At 32.6% G+C, this 20,687-nt stretch overlaps 1 long non-coding RNA gene across 1 annotated transcript in view; it reads right to left on the reverse strand.

The window, feature by feature from the left end:
* Positions 1 to 417: 417 nt before the first annotated feature.
* Positions 418 to 20,687, reverse strand: part of LOC131494974 (uncharacterized) — a 28,218-nt gene continuing 7,948 nt past the window's right edge. The window contains exons 2-3 of the long non-coding RNA XR_009253696.1: positions 3,278 to 3,315; positions 418 to 483 (exon numbers count right to left, since the gene is read on the reverse strand). This is a non-coding gene — a long non-coding RNA (uncharacterized LOC131494974). The remainder of the gene's footprint in view (positions 484 to 3,277; positions 3,316 to 20,687) is intronic.

Consider the following 20,687-nt stretch of genomic DNA (forward strand, 5'->3'; position numbering starts at 1 on the left):
CCCCAATTCTAGCAGATTTCCTCTTAGTAGTATTCAGTTTGATAAGATTTCAAATAATGGGGATAGCTAGTTCCTTAACTTTACCCCATATCATCATTCTCCAAGTCATGACTTCCTTTTATCTTATTTAGATCTCATGGTCCATGCTTTTATCCATATGCATACCTTCATTATTTCCTTTCCCTCCCTTAGTTTCCATCAAAGAACTTATTTTAAAAAGTGTAAACCAGTAAAATGATGCCTTCTTCTGTTTTGATATATTAAAAGAAATGAACATGACTGGAAGGGATCTCGTGCAAATCACTTTACTTTGAATTTATGACCCCAAAAGACCCCTTGCAATTTCCCAGCAACGCTTTCATATTTTCAGAGTCAATCTAATTTATCAGTCTGTGATGGCTATTTCATATCTTTTTACCTTTTCAATTACAAGCAGTCCCTACTCTCTGTTCGTCTTCACTAATGACCATCCTTATGATTTCACTGCAAAAAAAGAAAAAAGATATATAGAGAGAACTGCCTTAGTTTCCTACTTCCAAAAAAGACAAACTGGCTCTGTCTAGAGTCTTCTATTCTCTTTTCTCTCCTCATTACTATGCATGAACTACCTCTGCTTTGATCTAAAGCTAAACCTTCCATTTTCCTCTCACCTATTCAAGGTAATTGCTCTCCAGATTTTTCCTTGCATCTTTAAATTTTGACACTGGCTACACCTTTGGATATATCTATGCTGTAATGTCCCTCATATTTAACTAATTTTTATGCACTTCATGAAAATACTTGTTAAATGAGTGAATGACTTAATTAATGGCTCCCAGGAGTCTACCTCTATTTTCTTCATAATTGTGAAGATAATTTTGTCACCTGTCTTCCATTCCTTCTACTCTTTTTTTTTTCAAAGAGCAACTAATCTTTGGAAAAGGAAACAAAATTTTCCAAACTTTCAGGCCCTCACTTTTAAGAAGGCTCCCAGTATAGTTTTAAGCCAGAAATAAAAGGGGAATAGTGTGCATTAGTCTTCTTGAACAATTCCCTCTTAGTTTAATGTAAATATTTTGCATTTCTGGCTATAGTTTTTATTGTGGACACAAATTCTACCAACAAATAAATCACCTGAGGATGATACATACCACCCTCACTTTGCACGGTAGTGCAGAAAAATTAAAATGCAAGCTAAAGCTATGAATAGTGATCATAATAATCAATGGGAAAAATACAATTGTCCATAAATTTAAAAAAAATATTACAACATTAAAAACACTTTTATTGGTATACATGCATAGTGAAGTGAAAAAGCAAAGTTAATATTTACTTAGTTTACTGTATCTTAAAATATTAGAAGTGTTAAAAATTAAAATGTTTTATTTCTTCATAAAAATTTACCAACAATAGTTTGAACAATACTTGTCTTCTCATTTTATGCCTTACAATACAGTATATCCTTTATATGTATTGGAAATTGTGATGACAATTTCTAAGTTCTGAGATCAGCTTTCAAAATTTTATGCTTAGAGCTTTAAATGTCACAAAATATCTCCAAGAGTTCCATTAGTGTGTGTGTGTGTGTGTGTGTATGTTTTGTTTGTTTTGTTTTGTTTTGTTTTGTTTTAGGCTTCACAACCTCTGAGACTTCATAATTTTTTTTTTCACAACTTTTTTCATTTAGGTTGATAAGCTCACCCTCAATAAATTCCTTCGGTGAAGACTAGAGTCTCTCAAACTTTAGCAATGCCAACATCACCACCGTCTGCTCTTTCTTCTGTAACTCCATTTAAATTCCACTCAAATTTCATATCCAGAATTATCACCTTTTGGGTTTTGGCCAAATCCCTCTTTAAAAAAATGTTTATTTATTTATTTTGAGAGAGAGAGAGAGAGAGAGAGAGAGAGAGAGAGAGGTGGAGAGGGGCAGAGAGATAGAATCTCAAAAAGGCTCTGCATTGTCTGCACAGAGTCCAAGGAACAGAGTCCTTGGGATCAATCCCAAGACTGTAAGATCATGACCAGAGTGGGAATCAAGTGCCAGACACTTAACCGACTGAGCCACCCAGGCACCCCTTCATATCCCTCTTTTGATGATTCATTCTGGTAAACTGTCATGAGGGTTTATCACATGGAGATAAGGAGGCAATACAAATACAACTTTTGTTTTTGCATGAACTCAGTAATAAGACAGTACCCAATTATAGACAGACTTCAGAAGTGGTATAATTCATCACTGATCATGAGGGACATCTGTGATATGCATAATGATTTATGGACAGAGCAGTTTGGAGCAAAGTTTATCTTTCAATAATTATCTACAATTAATATAGACCAGTAACTGACATTTAAGTAATATTATTGAGATACTGGTGTTATTTGAACTGGGTTGACGATAACGTGCAAAGCCAAGATTGCTTTATTCAGTTGTGTTATTTTATACTTTTGAAAGTGTCTTGCTATAGGGATAATACTGAAAATTTTGCAGTTATTTCATAGTAAACCTAGGCACATTGTACTCTTCCAACATTTCAACTTGTCACAACAGGCAATGCTATTTTTATGGCAAGGCATCTTAACTTTTTCTGGGTTATAAGATCATATCCTCCTATGCTGGTATGTGTCTCCCTTTCCTACATCCTGCATACAATCAATAGAGTTGTAAAGTGAAATATGGTATGCAATTTCCATGTTTCTATGCAACCTTATCACTCATTGCTGTGTCTTAAGAAAACAAATGGCTACTAAAGGTGACCGAGATTTAGGACTAGGAGATGATCCTAAAATTAGAGTTTTAAAGCCTTAAGTCTGCATTGATACAGTAAAAACTACAGTTCACCTTTATAAATGTTGGATTATTCTAAATACCATAATTTTATCATAGCATGCCTTCCTTTGTCATTATAGTTTTCAGTTGAAATTCTAGTAATTATAAGTCCAAAAATGTGCAGGAGGTAATCAGAATATATAGCTTAGTCATAAAATATCATTTAGAATATTTATTCCCATTACTCCATAAATTTATCACCTTATTTGTTTTGTCGGTATCAGGTTATTAGATGGCTTTGAACAATTTACTGTCTTTTCTCTGAGAATATAGGTCCCATAGTTCTGAAGGTAAGGAATCAATTTGCCTGAATCGCCAGAAGGCTGTTTTTAGTCTCTTATCTTTTTTATACTTATAATCTTCCTCAAGCAGCAGGAAGAGTAAGAGTTTTATTCTTTGCCATCATGTCACTAGACTCTTCCACACAAATAAACATATTAAAAATATAAATTAAAAAAATATACTTACCACTTGCTGCTGATTTAGAAAGGTTGATTCCAGGGATCCTTTGGAAGAAAAGGAACAAGAAAAAGGGACATGATAGAGCAAAACAGAAAACAAAAGAAAAAGAGAGGAATATTGTACAGTCAGTGTCAAGTTGTTGGGATATTTTCAGAAACAGACAAATCAAATTGAATCTGCTAATTTGAAGATACTAAAGCCCCTTCCATCTTTATCCACTGCATTCTGAAATTTGGGGCTATGGTAATGTAAACTGTGGGGTATTTGTGAAAGGAAAAACAAATAGATAAGCAAATATAATGTGTACTGGTTTATGACTAAAGTTCCACTGTGGAATAGGAAGAAAAAAAAGTTAGGCTTTCCAAAATATGGTCCTGAGTCAACTGGCTATACCATAGAAAAAGTGAAATGAAACTTGACTCTTTTCTCAAAGCATCTACAACTAGTTCATAATAAATTGTAGATATAAAGTGTTTAACATTATAGCTTATAGAAAAAATATAGGAAAAAAAAACCTTGACATATGGCAATACTTCTTAAACAGGATATATGAAGTTCTAAGTTAAAAAAAATTAAAAGGTGTATCTAAAGACAGCTTTGATTTAGGAACTGCCAAGCCACAGACCGGGGTAAGATACTTCCAACACATAAGCTGAATTTTCCAGGGTATGAAAATAACTCATTCATTCCAATAAGAACAAAGATAATTAAATTTAAAAAATGAGGAAGAGGCCTGAACAAACAGTGCTTCACAGAAAGCCAATGAATATGTGAAATATTGGCCAATCTCATTGGTCATCGAGGAAATTAAATTCACAATGAGATGCCACTACATACCCACTGGAATAGTTAAACACTGATAATTCTAATTGCTGGGGCTGATGTGGAGCAACTGTTTCTATCATTAAAAACACATGAGGGTAAATTGGAAAATAAGCACAGTAAAAGATCATCAATACCATTAGTCATCAGGGAAATGCCAGCAAAAATGACAATGATAGTTAAATAGCATGGTAAAGGCATAAAACAGGCATATAAACAAATGGAACAGAATAGAGAGCCCAGAAATAAACCTATACATATGGTGTCAACTAATCTTTGTCAAGGGTTCAAGAACATAGTTTCTTCAATAAGTGGTATTTGGGAAAGATGGGTATCCACATGCAAAAGAATGAAATTGGACCCCAATCTTACACCACTCAAAAATATTAACTCCAAATGGATTAAAAACTTAAATGTAAAAACTGAAAGCATAAATGTCCTAATAGAAAACATAGGAGAAATTTCCTTGATATTGGTCTTAGCAGTGATTTCTTGGGTAAGACATTAAAAGCACAGACAACAACAGCTAAAATAAACAAATGAGACTCATCAAATTTAAAAGCTTCTACATAGCAAAGGAAACAAATTGAAAAGTCAACCTATTGAATAGGAGAAAATATTTGCAAACTATATATGTGACAAGGGTTAATATCCAAAATATATAAGAGACTCATACAACTCAACAACAAACAAACAAACAAACAAACAAACAAAAAACAATTGAAATAAAAAGTAGACAAAGGACCTGAATAGAGATTTTTCCAAAGAAAATATCCAAATGGCCAACAGGTACATGGAAAGATGCTAAACATCACTAAATATCAAATGTAAATCAAAACCACAATGAGACATCACCTCAAATATCTGGTATCAAAAGACAAGAGATGACAAATATTGACGAGAATATGGAGAAATTAGAACCCTTGTAAACTGTTCGTAGGAATGCAAATGTTACAGCCATTATGCAAAACTCTATGTAGTTCTCCCCCCACCCCCACCCCCAAAAAATAGAACTACCATGTGATTCAGCAATCCTACTCTTGGATATATATCCTAAGGAAATAAAATCAGCATCTCAAAGAGATATCCAGACTCTTATGTTCATTGCAGTTATTCACAATAGCCAGAATATGGATACAACCTAAATGTCTTTTAATGGGTGAATGGATAAAGAAAACATGTGTACACACACACACACACACACACACACACACACACACACAATGAACTATTATTCAACCATTTAAACAAGGCAATCCTGCCAATTGTGACATCATGGATGAATCTGGAAGGCATTATCCTAAATGAAATAAGCCAGACAGCAAAGAACAAATACTATATGATATAACTCACTTGTGGAATAATAATTATAATCATCATCATCATCCCCATTACGTAGGAAACAGAGAATAGAATGGTGGTTGCCAGGGTCTAAGGGGGTGGAAAAGGGAAATGGGGAAATTTAGGTCAAAAGGTACAAACTTTTAGTTACCATTTTTGAAGATCTAATATACAGCATGGAGACTATAGTTAATAATATAATATTGTGCATTTTAAATTTTGTAAGAGCAGATCTTAAACATTCTTACTACCGAAAAACAAACATACACAAACAAAAAACTATGTGAGATAATGGATGTGTTAATTATCTTACTTTAAACATTTTTACCATATATATATATATATATATATATATATATCAAATCATCATATTGTACATTTTAAATACTTACAATTATATTTTCCAATTATTGCTTAAATAATCTGGCATAAACATAAAAAATAAATAAAAGGGATAAAATGTTGCAGTTATGCAACTTGAATTAATTCTAGAGGTCTGTATAGCATATTGTCTATAATCAACAATACTGTGTTTTGCACTTAAAATTTTGTCATGAGGTGAAATCTCATGTTAATTGTTCTTAATATATGCAAACAAAACAAACTAAAACAAAACAAAACAAGAGACACAAAGGAACTTTCGGAGGTGATATCTATGTCCATTACCTTGATTGTGGTGATGGTTTTATGGGTATAGGCATACGTCCAAACTCTTCAATGTATACATTAAATAGGTATAATTTTTTATATCAACTATACTTCAGTAAAGCTGTTTAAAAATAAAAAGTAAATGTTGGACAACAGGAGGTGTTGAAAGAAGATGAAATAAATGGAAGTCTAATGTGTTGCTAGTGGCAATGCAAAATGGTAAGGCCACATTCAAAAAATGTATCGGTGTCTTACAAAATTAAACATACTTACCATACAATTTACCAACTTTATTTCTAGGTATTTACTTAAAGGAGATTAATGTTTATGTACTATGAAGTTAATATTTATAGCAGCTTCATTTGTAATATCCCCAAACTGGAAACAACCTCAAAAGGAGCAGATACTCTCAGAAATGTATTCTGTATGTTGAGACAATATAATACTAATTGTCAGCAGAAATTGACATTTGCAGCTGACAATGGATCAATGGATCCAGTGGATCCAATGGATCAATTTAAAAGATATGCCAAGTGAAAGAAGTATGGGGTTATAAAATATCTATTTTTATGACATTCCAGAAAAAGCAAATTACCACAGCAAATAGAGATCACTAAGATACCACATGCAAGGAATAATTGACTCTCCCCTGAAAGAAACCCAAATCCCAAAGATTTATATAAATAAAGAAGTAACCTTCTAGTTAACATTAATCTAATTAAAATAAAAAATCATTTTGGGGCGCCTGGGTGGCTCAGTCTGTTAAGCGTCTGACTTCCACTCAAGTCATGATCTCTTGGTCTGTGATTTCAAGCCTCAGGTCAGGCTCTGGGCTGACAGCTAAGAGCCTGGAGCCTGCTTCAGATTCTGTGTCTCCCTCTCTCTCTGCCCTTCCACTGCTAGTACCTCTGCCTATCTCTGTCTCTCTCAAAAAAAGTAAACAAACATTAAAAAATGAAAGTAAGATGATAAGATAAGAAAGATAAAAATCATTTGGGCATTCAAGTGAAAGATTTATTTTTTTTTCTTAGAGAAAAATCAGAGTTCACTCAGATTTTTCCACCTCAATATTCAGCACATGAAAACAATGGTGTGACTTTTATGCTTAAGAAAAGCTTGCTAAATGGTTTATACCTAGCCAAACTGCCCATCATTATAAAATGGCTACCAAAATATTGAACATAAGAAATCATTTTCCTAGAGTCCTTCTTAGGCAACTAGTAGAATGTAGCACTCAACCAATCAAGAAATGATAGAAAATTAGTCTATGTAAAGACTGAGGATCAGCATGGAATAAAATTAAAGTGAAATATGAAGCAAATAGAATTATGATGATATAAGAGGATGTTAACAATTTAAGCTATGGGACTGTAGAAATGATCTAACAAAATATTAGGAAAAGAAGGAGAGGAGAGAAAAATATGAGATATTCATAAATACATCTCATGTGAGAAGTTTTCAATGAGTGGTATTAGGAGGAAGGAGAAGCAAACAACAATGGAAAAGATCTTCAAAGAGTATACTAAAAGATCACAATGTATGCTATGATCCCAATAAAACATATAAGGAACATCATATTTATATCTTATGAAATAATTTTTATTATAAATTAGAAAACAAAACTATAATTCAATGTTATCTTATTGAATTATGAATTTCTGAAGATCAAAGATATTTAACACATTTATATTTTCCTTTTATGTTTTCTTATATAATAATTCCGTGTGTGTGTGTGTGTGTGTGTGTATATATATATATATAATCAGTTTCATAATGTAATAATTCAAACTCAGTTCCTATTCTTTTTTTTTTTTTTGGTTATAAAATTAAAACAAAATTTAATTAGTATTTCTCAAATCAAATCGATTCAATAGAAGAAAATACCTCTGGCGATATCAATGTTCATTTATATTAATGATATAATATTACTTATAGTGCATATATATCTAATTTAATTATAAAATCAAACATACACAAATTAAATATAAGCAGTAATACAAAACAAATAAAATTCCAGTTAATAACTATTTAGTGGGATCAATTATGTTGTTTTGAAGACGATAAATAATTTTAAATACTGGCTTATTTTTAATGAACCAAAGAAATAACAACAAACATCAAAATATTTACATTATTAACTATTGAATGACTATTAAACAATTGAATAGTAAACGGAATATATTTTATAACTATTAATATCTTCGCAATTACAATTGATTATAGTTAAATAATTGTAAATTAGCTACCTATTAGCAACTTTGCTATTACATTTACTATAAATTAACTGTTAGAACTTGATATGTACAAAACTGGACCTTCCTAAAATTGAAGGTTCCTTTGCATTTGGCATAATTATTCTACCATGTGAAGTGTGTAATTCTATTACACCTTTTTATTATACCTTAACTCATAAAGTATTATGTGATATCATGGCTTTTCATTGGTGTTACTATGCTTTTTTTTTTTTTTAATATTTATTTATTTTTGAGAGACAGAGTGAGACAAAGTGAGACTTGGGGGAGGGGCAGAGAGAGAGGGAGACACAGGATTGGAAACAGGCTCCAGGCTCTGAGCTGTCAGCACAGAGCCCGACGTGGGGCTCAAACCCACAGACCGTGAGATCATGACCTGAGCCGAAGTCAGACGCTCAACCGACTGAGCCACCCAGGCGCCCCTCTATGCTTTTTTTTTAATAAAGTCAACCTAAGTTTCAGATTTGATAATGAACACAATTGTTTGTATTTTCACATTAAGACAAGCCAAAATTAGTTTAATGAGATATACTTATCAAAAGAGAATAAATTAAATGTTGTCACTTTAAATACATAACAACTTTTCAATGCTAAACCCAAACTTTGGCTCTATAATTGACTGGTACTGTAAAATTATGGAGTTGCCATCCAGAGGATTTAGAATAAATGGCAGTTAACAAATTATTATAAAATTATAAGAAAGATATGACTCCTTGAAAATGTATCCTAGATTTGAGTGGCATTGGACAAGATCTTATCTAGGGGTAATCCTAAATGCAATAATTATACTTATTTATATTATTGGCTTTAAATACCCAGAGTTTATTTTTTTAAATATTATTTTTCCAAATCCCAAAACAACTTGGTGGCATTAAGAATCTCTCTCTATTTTTTAAATATTTAATGATGTCTCTTCATTCTCTATGCTATATCTTTAAAATTCTGGCTGACAGGGGCTCTGAAACTACTCTCAAAATAAAATAATAAATTGTCCTTACTGCTGGGTCTATGGTGTCACTATTGTCCATATTCAGAAGATCCAGCTGTTGAAGCAGCCTTTCACTCGGGGACTCATTACTAAGTAATTACTCAACCTCCATGGTTTATGTGTAAAATTATTATATTTAAAATGCTGAAGTATTTGCAGAACTTCATTATGCCTTTGTAGTAGATATGCAAAAGTATATTAAAATATGTGATCAACTTTTCTATGTGGAGGAACAGTAGTAAAAACACACCACTGGGACCTGAAATTTTACGTTTCACATAATGTTAAGATAACTCCAGGGAGATTAAATTAAATAAATCATACATTTCATTCTTGTAGTATATAATTACAGGGATGTTATTAAATATTTGCAAGTAAATAATCCTCCTTGACTTTACACAAATTTAGAGAAAGCAATATTTTCAGGGTTTCCCCTTATATGCATAAAGAAATGTTACATAATATATTATGATTTAACATTATTACTCCATTGCTTAATATTCATTGTTGTTGCTTCATAAAAATACATTTCAAAAAGTGAAGAAGTAATTTAGCTTGAATTCAGTGTTTATTAGTGGTAATGCTCAATCTTATAGCTTAAATAGATGCTCCATGAAGATAAACAAAATAACAGAGTTCATTAAAGAAAATAGATAATACAGTAGGAATAGAAGAACATTTTGTGAAAAATACCACCAATTTGAACGCTTGGTAACTGTTCAAATATATTTTTCTTCTCACTAAAATCTAAGAATATCTAGAACAGTAGGTAATAATTTGAGGGAGTTTTTTCTGTTTCTTTCTCCAGTTTTTCAAGGACATTATGATGTTAGAACTTCAGTTCTTAGGTTCAAAAGAAAATTTCCAGGAAGCTTGTGAATGGCAGGCTTATAAGGATTAAGACTCAAAGTTGAATAGCTGAAGTCCAAATAATGACTTTGATATTTCTTTCGACCTGTTCTATAAATCAAGGTGAGGGCTCCTCAGTGAGGAAGAATGAAGGTCAATAGACAGGAGGTGTTTGGCAGCCTTAATTTAACTAATATGCAAAGGCTTTAAAACATTCTTTTTGTAGTACTTGGATCAATTACTAAATCAGACATGAAAGGTCTAACTTTCAAGGAAACTAAACTTAGGATTCAGTCTGCAGCATTACGGAACCAAAAGAGTAGCCAGCACTCAGTATCGAGTGTGATGTTGTTGCATAAGTAAGAAAAGGGAATTACTTTCCAGTACTGTGGATTTATGATCTGTGAGGAAATGACTTTCAGTGTGGAAATTTTCAACATTAAGTGTTACCCACCTCAAAGAATAGCAAAATTGGGAGGGGAAAAAAAACAACCAAAAAACTCTAAGAGTATTAATTTTGAAGTTAGAAAAGTATTAAGATATTTCCTCATTTTAGACAATATTTGTTTTCATATAGAGAACAATTTTGAAAGCAGTCTCATATGAATTTAGAAATTCTTTGCAGGAAGGCAAATTACTGGATCTTTTTATTTTATGATATACATTCTTCAATTAATACTTATGTCCTTACTAACCAAGAAGCCAGGTACTTGGGGAGTCAGTAAGATATGAAATAAACAGGGCTGTTGTGGTCATACAAATAGCCTAGCTTTGCTTCTGGGGGAGAATTTTGGGCAAGTGACAGCCTCTCTAATGTCAAGTTTCTTATTTTTATAATGGCATAAGGATATCTACTTCACTGGATTTATTGAGATAATATGTCAGTGACCTGGCACTTTGCAGATATTCAATAAACATTCATTTCCTTCCCTTTCAAAAGAAGTAGCTCAGTGTATTGAATGCTACTCTAAATGTGCTATCTGAAAACTTTTGTGGATACTGCCATTTGCTAAACTGTTTTTCTCTACCTACAAATTTGGTAGTAAAAATGCCTGACTGACCAAAAGCAGAAAGATTTTGATGGTTAATTAAGATAAAAAGTTTTAATGTTTTCAAAACCTATAAAGGATAAACGCAATGTAAGTTACTCTCATAAAATAATGGAATGTTACAGATATAAAATATGTAAAGCATACCATTTTATAAAATGTGAAGTATCTATATTTCTACAGTCCACCTTTACAAATAAAAATTTACTTAATGTAATGAAAACCACATGTGTCTTTCCTGTCACCGTCCCTATCACTTACCACCCTCCACACCCATATGCAAATAACTACTGGTCTAATTTAACATTCATCATTATTTTGGTTTTCCCTGTGTAGTACTTATGCATTTTCCCATAAATATTATCTTGCATGTTTTGATTTTGTTGAATAGAATGTGTTATGCTACCTGTATTATTCTATAATTTGATTTTTCTTAGATGTTATACAGTGAGATATAACTTGTTAATATACAGAATTCAAATTCATTCATTTTAATCTTCCTTTCTTTAAGGAAACTGGGCTACATGACATTATCACATATTCTAAACACAAGAATGGCTAGATAATCATAGTCACAAATTCCAGAGAATAGGACAGCTATATCAAGGGGAGGAGGCTTTGAGGGCAATCTTAGAATTCTGCCTGTCTCATTGTTCTAATTCAACCATCCCTTGATTGTTTAAAATCCATGTTTTTCATATCAATTTTAAAATCATCTTATAAAATTTAACAAAAACCCTCTGATTGTATTCATTGCACTTATATTAATATGTACATATAGGATAACTGGCCCTTTATGATATCATATTCTCCTAACTTCTAAATGTGACATATGACTATTTCATTTTAGTATTCATTCTTATGTACAATTAATTCTATTTTTTTTTCTTGGTCTTGAACAATTTTGTGTAACAATTGTTTCTGAGTAACATTTATCTTTTTAAAATTAAATTTGTGAATGATATGTTGTAAAATCATATTTAAAACTGTTTTAATTGGGTTGGAGAGTTCAATTACATTTTTATGAATTTTATTAAAATACAAAATACATATGTAAAAGTATAAAATAAAAGACATATAGCCCCAAAATTTTCTCATGGTGAAACCACATTTAAAGTCAGTGCCCAAATCAAGAAATGAAACACTAATGGAATCCACAAAACACCACTAGTTACCTTTCTACTATCTGACTTCACACTCCCTATGTAGACTCTAGCCTGTTTTTTTTTTCTTCTTATACTTGAGGTGAAATTCACATAGCATACAATTAATCAATTAACCATTTTGAAATGCACAAGTCTAGTTTTAAAACTTATTCATCATCTCAGAAGAACATTCTGTACCTTTTAAGTAATTTCTTTCAGTATTGGTTTGTAGGTTTCAGTGTACTAGTCTTTCCCCTCCATGGTTAAATTTATTCCAAGATATTTTTTGGATGCTATTACAATTGGATTTGTTTTATTAATTTCCTTTTTGGATTTTTCACTGTGGTTATATAATAATACAAGTAATTTTTATATGTTGATCTTGTATGGAATCATGTCACCTGTAAATGGGCATAATCTCCTTTTTCCTTTCCAATCTAAAGGTCTTTTATATTTCTTTCTTTCCTAATTGTTCTGGCAAAGACTTCCAGTACATTGTTGAATGGCAGTGGTGAAAAACAGGCAGCCTTACCTCATTCCTGATCTTGAGTGAGAAACTTTCAGTCTTTCTCCACTGAGTATAAAGTTAGCTTTAATTAATGCTGCTAAGGAAGTTTATGCCTATTCATTCTCATAATTCTGTAGTATGTTTTTTACGACAAAAAAGTTCTTCATTTTAGTGTGGTAATTTTCTTTTTTTTTTTTCTTTCCCTTCACTGCCACTAATTTTTGAATCTTAAACTACAAAACTTTGCATATAATAGGGTCTTAAAGATACTAAACCATTATCTCCTAAGGGGAGAAAAAGACACAACTCTTGCTTTACTTTTTTATATTTCAATCAACAATAACATAGAATGTATATATGCTCTATGTACACACATATCTATACACATAGAATATATGTATGTGTGTGTATGTAGATGAAATAGCATTAGCTAAAAGTTCTTCTTTTCCATATATTGTCCAATGGCTTAGTATTATAATTGAAAAGTCCATCTTTTCCTTACTGCATTGAAGTTTCATGTTGTAATAAATCAGGTGACTTTATATGTGTATATCTATGAAAATTTTTGTTCTGTTCAACTGAACTTTTCTGGTTTCTTTGTACCAATACTATACCATCTTAATTATAAGAGCATTACAATAGACATACTATTTGAAATGTAAGTCTTCCTATTTTTATTTCTTCAAAATTTCCTTGGCTCTTATTTACCTTCTCCATTTTCACATGAGTTTTAAATTTTTTTTAACGTTTATTTATTTTTGAGACAGAGAGAGACAGAGCATGAACAGGGGAGGGGCAGAGAGAGAGGGAGACACAGAATCTGAAACAGGCTCCAGGCTCTGAGCTGTCAGCACAGAGCCCGATGCGGGGCTCGAACTCACGGACCATGAGATCATGACCTGAGCCGAAGTCGGACGCTTAACCGACCAAGCCACCCAGGCGCCCCAATTTTCACATGAGTTTTAAATCAGCGGCTTGGTTTAGTACACACAGAATAGACCTGGGATTTTGATTTAAATACATTGAATCATTAATTCATAATACACTTAATTTATTCCTCATCATTGTTTGCCTTATTGTTGCTATATTGTACTCTTCAGTAATTTTAACACGATTCAATTCTTAATAAAAATTCAATTCACTGTAGAAAATCTCCAGCTTTTCAGCTATTTTTGAACTTTTTTTCTTTCCGTATTTTAGAACATACTTATCATAGTCACTTAAAGTCCTTGCCATCTAATTCCAATATCTGAACCACCCGTGTAGTTGTTTCCACTGTCATTTTCCCTTGATGTTCAGTAATACAATGCCATTATGTAGCCTACCTAATAATTTTTATTTAATGACAGACATTGTGTATGAAATATATGGAATACTCAAACGAAATTATCTTTCTCTAAAGATAGTTCTTAGTTTCTACTACTAGGCATAAATACTGTTGTTTGATCAATATTTTTCCAATCAAGAGGATTAATCAATTTATTCTAACTAAGAACTATTTTATTTGAGGCTAGATTGTACCTCTAGTAAGGTTCAGTTAACCTCTGCTTCATTGGTGTCTCTTTAGTGTTTTCGTACATCAAGCCTATTGTATTCTGCAGGTGGGTCTCCCTTCAGGACCATACTAACACCTAGTTGTCCAATAAGCTTTGCACAGATTCTCAGTCCCTGCTGGCATTTCTGACCCTCCTGGGTTTTCAACAAATGTCTATCTTAATATTTCCTCTAATGCAGGGTTTGGCAAACTCCTGCCTACTGTCTAAATCCACTATCCTTCATCACTTCTCCATCAGGTTTTGGTAGTTTAAAGATTAAGAACTGTTCATATATGTTTTATGTTGGAAAATAAAGTAAAAATAATACTTTAGGGTACATGAACATTATATTAAATTAAAAGGTCATTATCCATAAATATAATTTTATTGGAATCCAGACACAGTATTCATTTTAGTTTCATCTAAGACTTGTTCACCACCAAAGCAGCAGAATTGAGTATTTGAGACAGAGGCCATATGTAGTGTTTTCTCTACACTGCTGCCCCTGGCGCTAGAAACTGTAGTGAGAATGCTATGACATGACAGCATTGTGAGTGTCCCATGTATCACCTGTCTGTGTGAAAAAAACAAACAAGCAAAAAAATTTTCAAAGATATATAAAATCTCTCTGTAGATCAGCATCAGCAGATGAGCAATCAATTTTTAAGATAGGGAATATAGACTTTGAACCCCAATTAGGAAAAAAAATGTTTTTTTTAAAAAGAATTCCATTCTGATATTTAATATATTTGTATTTTTGAAAATTGTTATTATATATTAAATTGAATCAATAAACTATTTGGATATTTGTTATTTCTCTAAATGTCTCTAAATAATATCCTCACTTTTTATTCTTGGCCCACAAAAACTAAAATATATCATCTGACTCTTTACAGAAAAAAAAAAAATTGTTACACCCTGCTCTAATGGGTCCTATAGACTAGTTGTTGTTTTTCAAGGTTGCTAACGATTTCTGCACTGTGACTTGATTGTGGTAACCTTATAATACAAATATCCAAATATCTGGTATTGCAAGTGTGTACTTCTTTGTATCTTTAATATTTTAAAATCTATTAGAAATTCATTATAAAATACAAATAGCATTGCAAAGGCTTTGAAAACTGAACTCATCGGAACTATAGCCCACAAAAGGCCAGTGTAACTTAGTGCCTGAATATAGCCAAGTTAAATGTCTGATAAATATAAAAGCATCAACATTCACCACATTCTTAATCCTCAAGATACAATACTGAAAACTTCCAGGAAACAATTCAAAATATTTATCATATGAAGATCCAGGAAAATCTCAATTCACATAGGAAAACACAGGAAACAGATGCCTACACTGAGATGGTACAGATGCTGGAATTTTCTGACAAAGACTTTAAATATCCCAACAAGCAATTATGAACACTCTTGAAACAAATAGGAAAATAGAGAATGTCTGTGAAGAGACAGAAGATGTAAAGAAGTACCAGATGGAAATGTATAATTAAAAATTACAATAACCACAATAAAATCTATTGAAATAGGTGGCTGTGGTGGTGGCTCTAAACTTATCTTCTGTTTGAATGAGACCAGACATTGAAGTTAGACTGTGAATTTTTTTTCTCATTTCCGGTAAAACATTAGTACTCCAAAATCAGTATAGAAGAACTTCTCCAATTTCTTGTTTTGAGTATTATTTCCTATCCATATACAAAGTATTTTGATTTGGGGGTAAGAACTGGCCATATAAATCTAATAACAAACACCCTGGATGTTCCTGATGTAGCTTTTCTAAAGACCGCACTGCCCTAAATAATTTCTGATATAAAGATCATTTATGTGTAAATTCTATTGATTTATATTTCTTATAATTATATATGCACTTCTCTTCTTTAGAGACTCATTTCATACTGATGAGGTTTTGGGGTGATGGGTGTTCAGGGCTGATGGCCAAGAAAGAACTCCTGAAGATGTCTTTGATGCAAAAAGGTGATTTTATTAAAGCACAGGGACAGGACCCGTGGGCAGAAAGAGCTGTGCTTGGGTTGTGACGGGTAACTGATTATATACCTTCAGTTTGGAAGGGAGTTAGGGACAGTGTAAGTCTCTAAGGAATTTTGGAAGCAGGGTTTCCAGGACCTTGAGGGGCTAGCTATTGCTGGGGAAATGCCATTTATTGCCCTTTAGTAAAATCTCAGTCATGAGATCCTTCAGATGTATATCAAGGGGCCATAAGCTTGGAGTATGATTACCAGCATGTATCTTGGGGGAGTTGAGATAACGGAAGTTTCCAAAGGAATTTTTATACGTTAAAGTAGACTTACAGGATCCTTGTGGGTCAGGATAAGGTTAAACCAAGATTCCTTTCTGCCCCTGGCAAAGTGTGTCTTCATCACAGAGGGAGCTGAGATCCTAGAGGGAGGTAACTCTACCAGTTTCAAGGACTTGTCGGTGGGCTTTAGGCAGTAAGAGAATTCAGTTTTTCATTTGCATTTGTTCCCCCACATCACCATGGCAAGCACTTAAACCCCTTTCATTTGTTCATGGGTAGCCAGGAGAGTTTGAGGAATATCATGCATATTCTACCCTGGTGGGGGGTGCTAGCATGTACTTTGCCCCCAGCTTGCATTATGCTTCCTCTTCAGTACCACCCCCCTATGTGCTTCAATGCCTGTATTTGCTATAATTAGAAAATTAGGATATGTGACTTGGCATTGCTTTGAAAAGTAAAAAAAAATAATAATAATAATAATAATAAATAAAAATTGGTGTCACATTTGGAAAACAGCACTGAGGATTTAAGAAGGGTAAAAGTGAAACGAAATCATATTTGGGTCTTATAGCTCACCTTAGTAAAAGAAATGTCCACTATATTATAATGGATATATAATGCAGTGCCTTATCTAGTTTATGTACTTATTTTCAAGTGTAGATAATGGTCTCCAAGCAGATATCTGTAGAATGTTAGACTATGTGAAATAATGTGTGAAAGAATCAAGTAGGATTTGAGATTCGTCTCATAAAAATAGATATATTCAGGTCAGGCTATTCCAGTTTGTTCAAATACACTTGCCATGAGATTATTATGGATATAAACTTATAGCTTTTTATCTGTTAAAAAATGATGAGAATGTGGACTCATTTATATATTTACATATGACAGAATATCAGTTACTTTACCTCCTCAGCACCCTGGCTATTGAATCAGCAGTGTAAGAACTAACCGTATGCACATCAAATGCATATGGCCAAGTAATCATAATAGCTACATTTATTGTGTTTGTATTCTGAATCATGATTTTGATTCACTATCTTTTTGAATTCTCTCCAAACCTTATAAGGATGTTCTTCTTATTTTATATGGTAAGTAACATGAGTTCATGAAAATTCTGCAATTTTTTAAGTAATCACACAGTTTATATTTGAGTTATTTAATCACTGGTGAGCCTGACTATAAAATTTGTCTTCTTCATGTCTTACACTGCTTCAAGGATTAGGAGAACAGAATAACTACCCAATCTTAAAAAAAAGAGAAAGATCTGATTTTTTTCCAAGTTATCATGTCATATTCCTAATAACTGTATGTTTATAGGGACGGTACATTAACCTAATCTACTGAGATACTCAGACTTGGAAGGAATAATAAACTCCTGTGCTACAAACTCCAAACCCAAGAGCTCAAGACAAGTTATCACAGAACTTAGAGTTATATAAATGTGTTTAGTGGTAAGGCATTCACTTACTCCTAATGTAGCTTATTGCAGTTTAAAATTTGTCCTTATAATTTTAAAATGTATTCATCTTTTAAAATTCCATCTTCCAGAATTATAAACAAGACTATCTCTTCTTTTTTTGTGTGTGACAAATCTTCAACAATTAAAAACAAGTCCCATTGCATTTTTTCTCCTTCACATCTGTCTTTCCTTTTCTATTAGATCTGACTTCTGGTCACCTCACTATCCTCATCTGGTATGCCTTGGCACACAACTCTAATCCACATCCTTCTAATATCAAGCTATCCAGACACAAATTCAATACTCCAAAAGTGTTTTGGCTAGGGTTGCAATTATTCTGGGGTCAAGATTTTTTGTTGAATAGAATGAAGCACAAAAACAATAAGTGCCTATAATAGTACAGGCTTAAGTGCATGCCATTTAGTTGAGGAGTGTCATTTGTATTTGGATACCATTTTTTCTTTGCTTTTGAGATTCAGGGAGACAGACTGGAGCCAAGGGTTAAGGAAGAAGAGAATTGATTTTATTCTGTCCTCCGGACATTTTCTAAATTTGGGGCTTTTATTTCAGGAAAAAAGTAATTTTAGGGTCCCTAGCAAGTTGACCTGCTAGTTAATGGGAAGGTCAATGAGACCAATTCCTTATGTCTTTTGGGGAAAAATGGCATAGTAATTGGAAATTTTATATTTGCTTTATTTATCCAAAAATAGCCATGGTGGTCTGCATACATGTAGTCCCTAAACTGCATCTTTAAAATAGAAACATATGAGATGATCAGAATCTGGTTTGCATTTTATATTTAACCTCTCTATTAAGGTAGTCAAGTGAAAATTCTTGACACCTATTTCTAGGATGTATGAATGAAATAGGAAATCTCTTATACACCTTCATTCTTTGTATCCTACACACACACACACACCCTCACATGCGCACACACACGTGCACACACACACACACACACAACCTAGAGGTGGGATGATTTTCAATATTGTTGCATAATTTTGTTAGAAAACATGAGATGGAAAGGATTAATCATAAATCCATCCCATCTCCTTGACTGTCACTAGTCTAGAACTACTTTTTTGGCATATACTTTAATAAATAGATTATGTTTCTTCTGGTGATTCCTAAAATGGTTAAGTTTCCACCCACCAGTATCTCACTGATCCAATACTATTAATAGAGTTGAAGGGCTCATGATACAATTGCTGATTTTGTTACAAATGTATGAATTGGTTACTTTGTTTTGTGTTCTTACCCTTCCCAATTTCCCAATAAAATCAGCTTCTTTCTTTTTCTCACTTGTTCATGGAAACCTGTGGAATCTTTTAAAAATATTTTGATACGTACTTGCCTAAATAAGATTCTCTTATCCTCATTTTGCTTGGGAGACCGTAGAACTGAGGGTTCAGTGCCCAGACTTTAGAGTTGATTTTTGTGGGTTTGAATGTGAGATCTACTAGTGAGAAGATATTGAACTTTGGATACATTCTATAATCTCCTCAAGTCTGCTTATTCATCTATAAAAGGGAAAACCTACATCAATTAGATCAGATGCTTAATAAATAAATGATATTTTTATATGTATAGTATTATAGTACCTGGCATATGGACAGTCCCCAGTAATTTTTAGACAAGTGGATTTTTTTAAATTTGTCTATTTGTTATTTATTCATTTAGTGGAGGGAAAACTGAGTTTATTTTAGCATGAAGAATTTTAAATTATGAGTGTGCAATGATTGTTGTCTATTTGGCTAACAGAGCCCAATAAATCTTTACATTAAAAATATTTACTTAATTTTAGGTAATAGCATAAATCAGTAGAGAATAAAACCATATGACCAGTAAGTCACTAGGTAATGAATGCTTCCTAAGATAATGTTGACCTTACTGTGAAGTTTATTACATATTTTGCAAAAGTACTAAAAGTAGTTCCTAGTATTCTGAGGCTACCAAAACAATGCATCCAGCAATCCTTAGAAGAATTACAATCACATTTAATCATACTTTCTGTGTCAGTCTTTCTACGAGAAGAATAAATTGTTTATATTTCTAATAAAGCCTGAACCCTTAAATTCAATTCTCTGAGTGTGATGGTTTTTCTTCCAATTGCTTCTACCTCTCTGAGAAGTTCAGCTAGAAACCTCCTGGTAATTATAAAGGCCAGATTACTTTTGGATTTACATTGTTTTTCTAACTTGAAAATATTTGAGTATAAAAACATTTAACACTTGACTGTACTTTAATGAGTTACTAATTAACTTGAATTAACAGAGTCTTTCTCCCATTATTCTTGGTAGACATCGGCACTTTTTTCTGTGAAGGACCAGGTAGTAAAACATTTTAATTTTGTGGGCCATAAGGTCCCTAAAAGCTATTTAATTCTACCTTTGTAGTGTGAGAGCAGCCAAAAACAATATGTAAATGAATGAGTGTGGCAGTGTTTCAATAAAACCACTTACAAAAAGAGGAAACCTGCTGGATTTGACCCACAGGCCATAATTTACCCAACTAGACTAAAACAAGCCCCAACTGCAGATCACATAAGTGTTAGATT

The sequence above is a fragment of the Neofelis nebulosa genome, chromosome 14 (assembly GCF_028018385.1).
Source record: "Neofelis nebulosa isolate mNeoNeb1 chromosome 14, mNeoNeb1.pri, whole genome shotgun sequence".
NCBI classification, from domain to species: Eukaryota; Metazoa; Chordata; class Mammalia; order Carnivora; family Felidae; genus Neofelis; species Neofelis nebulosa.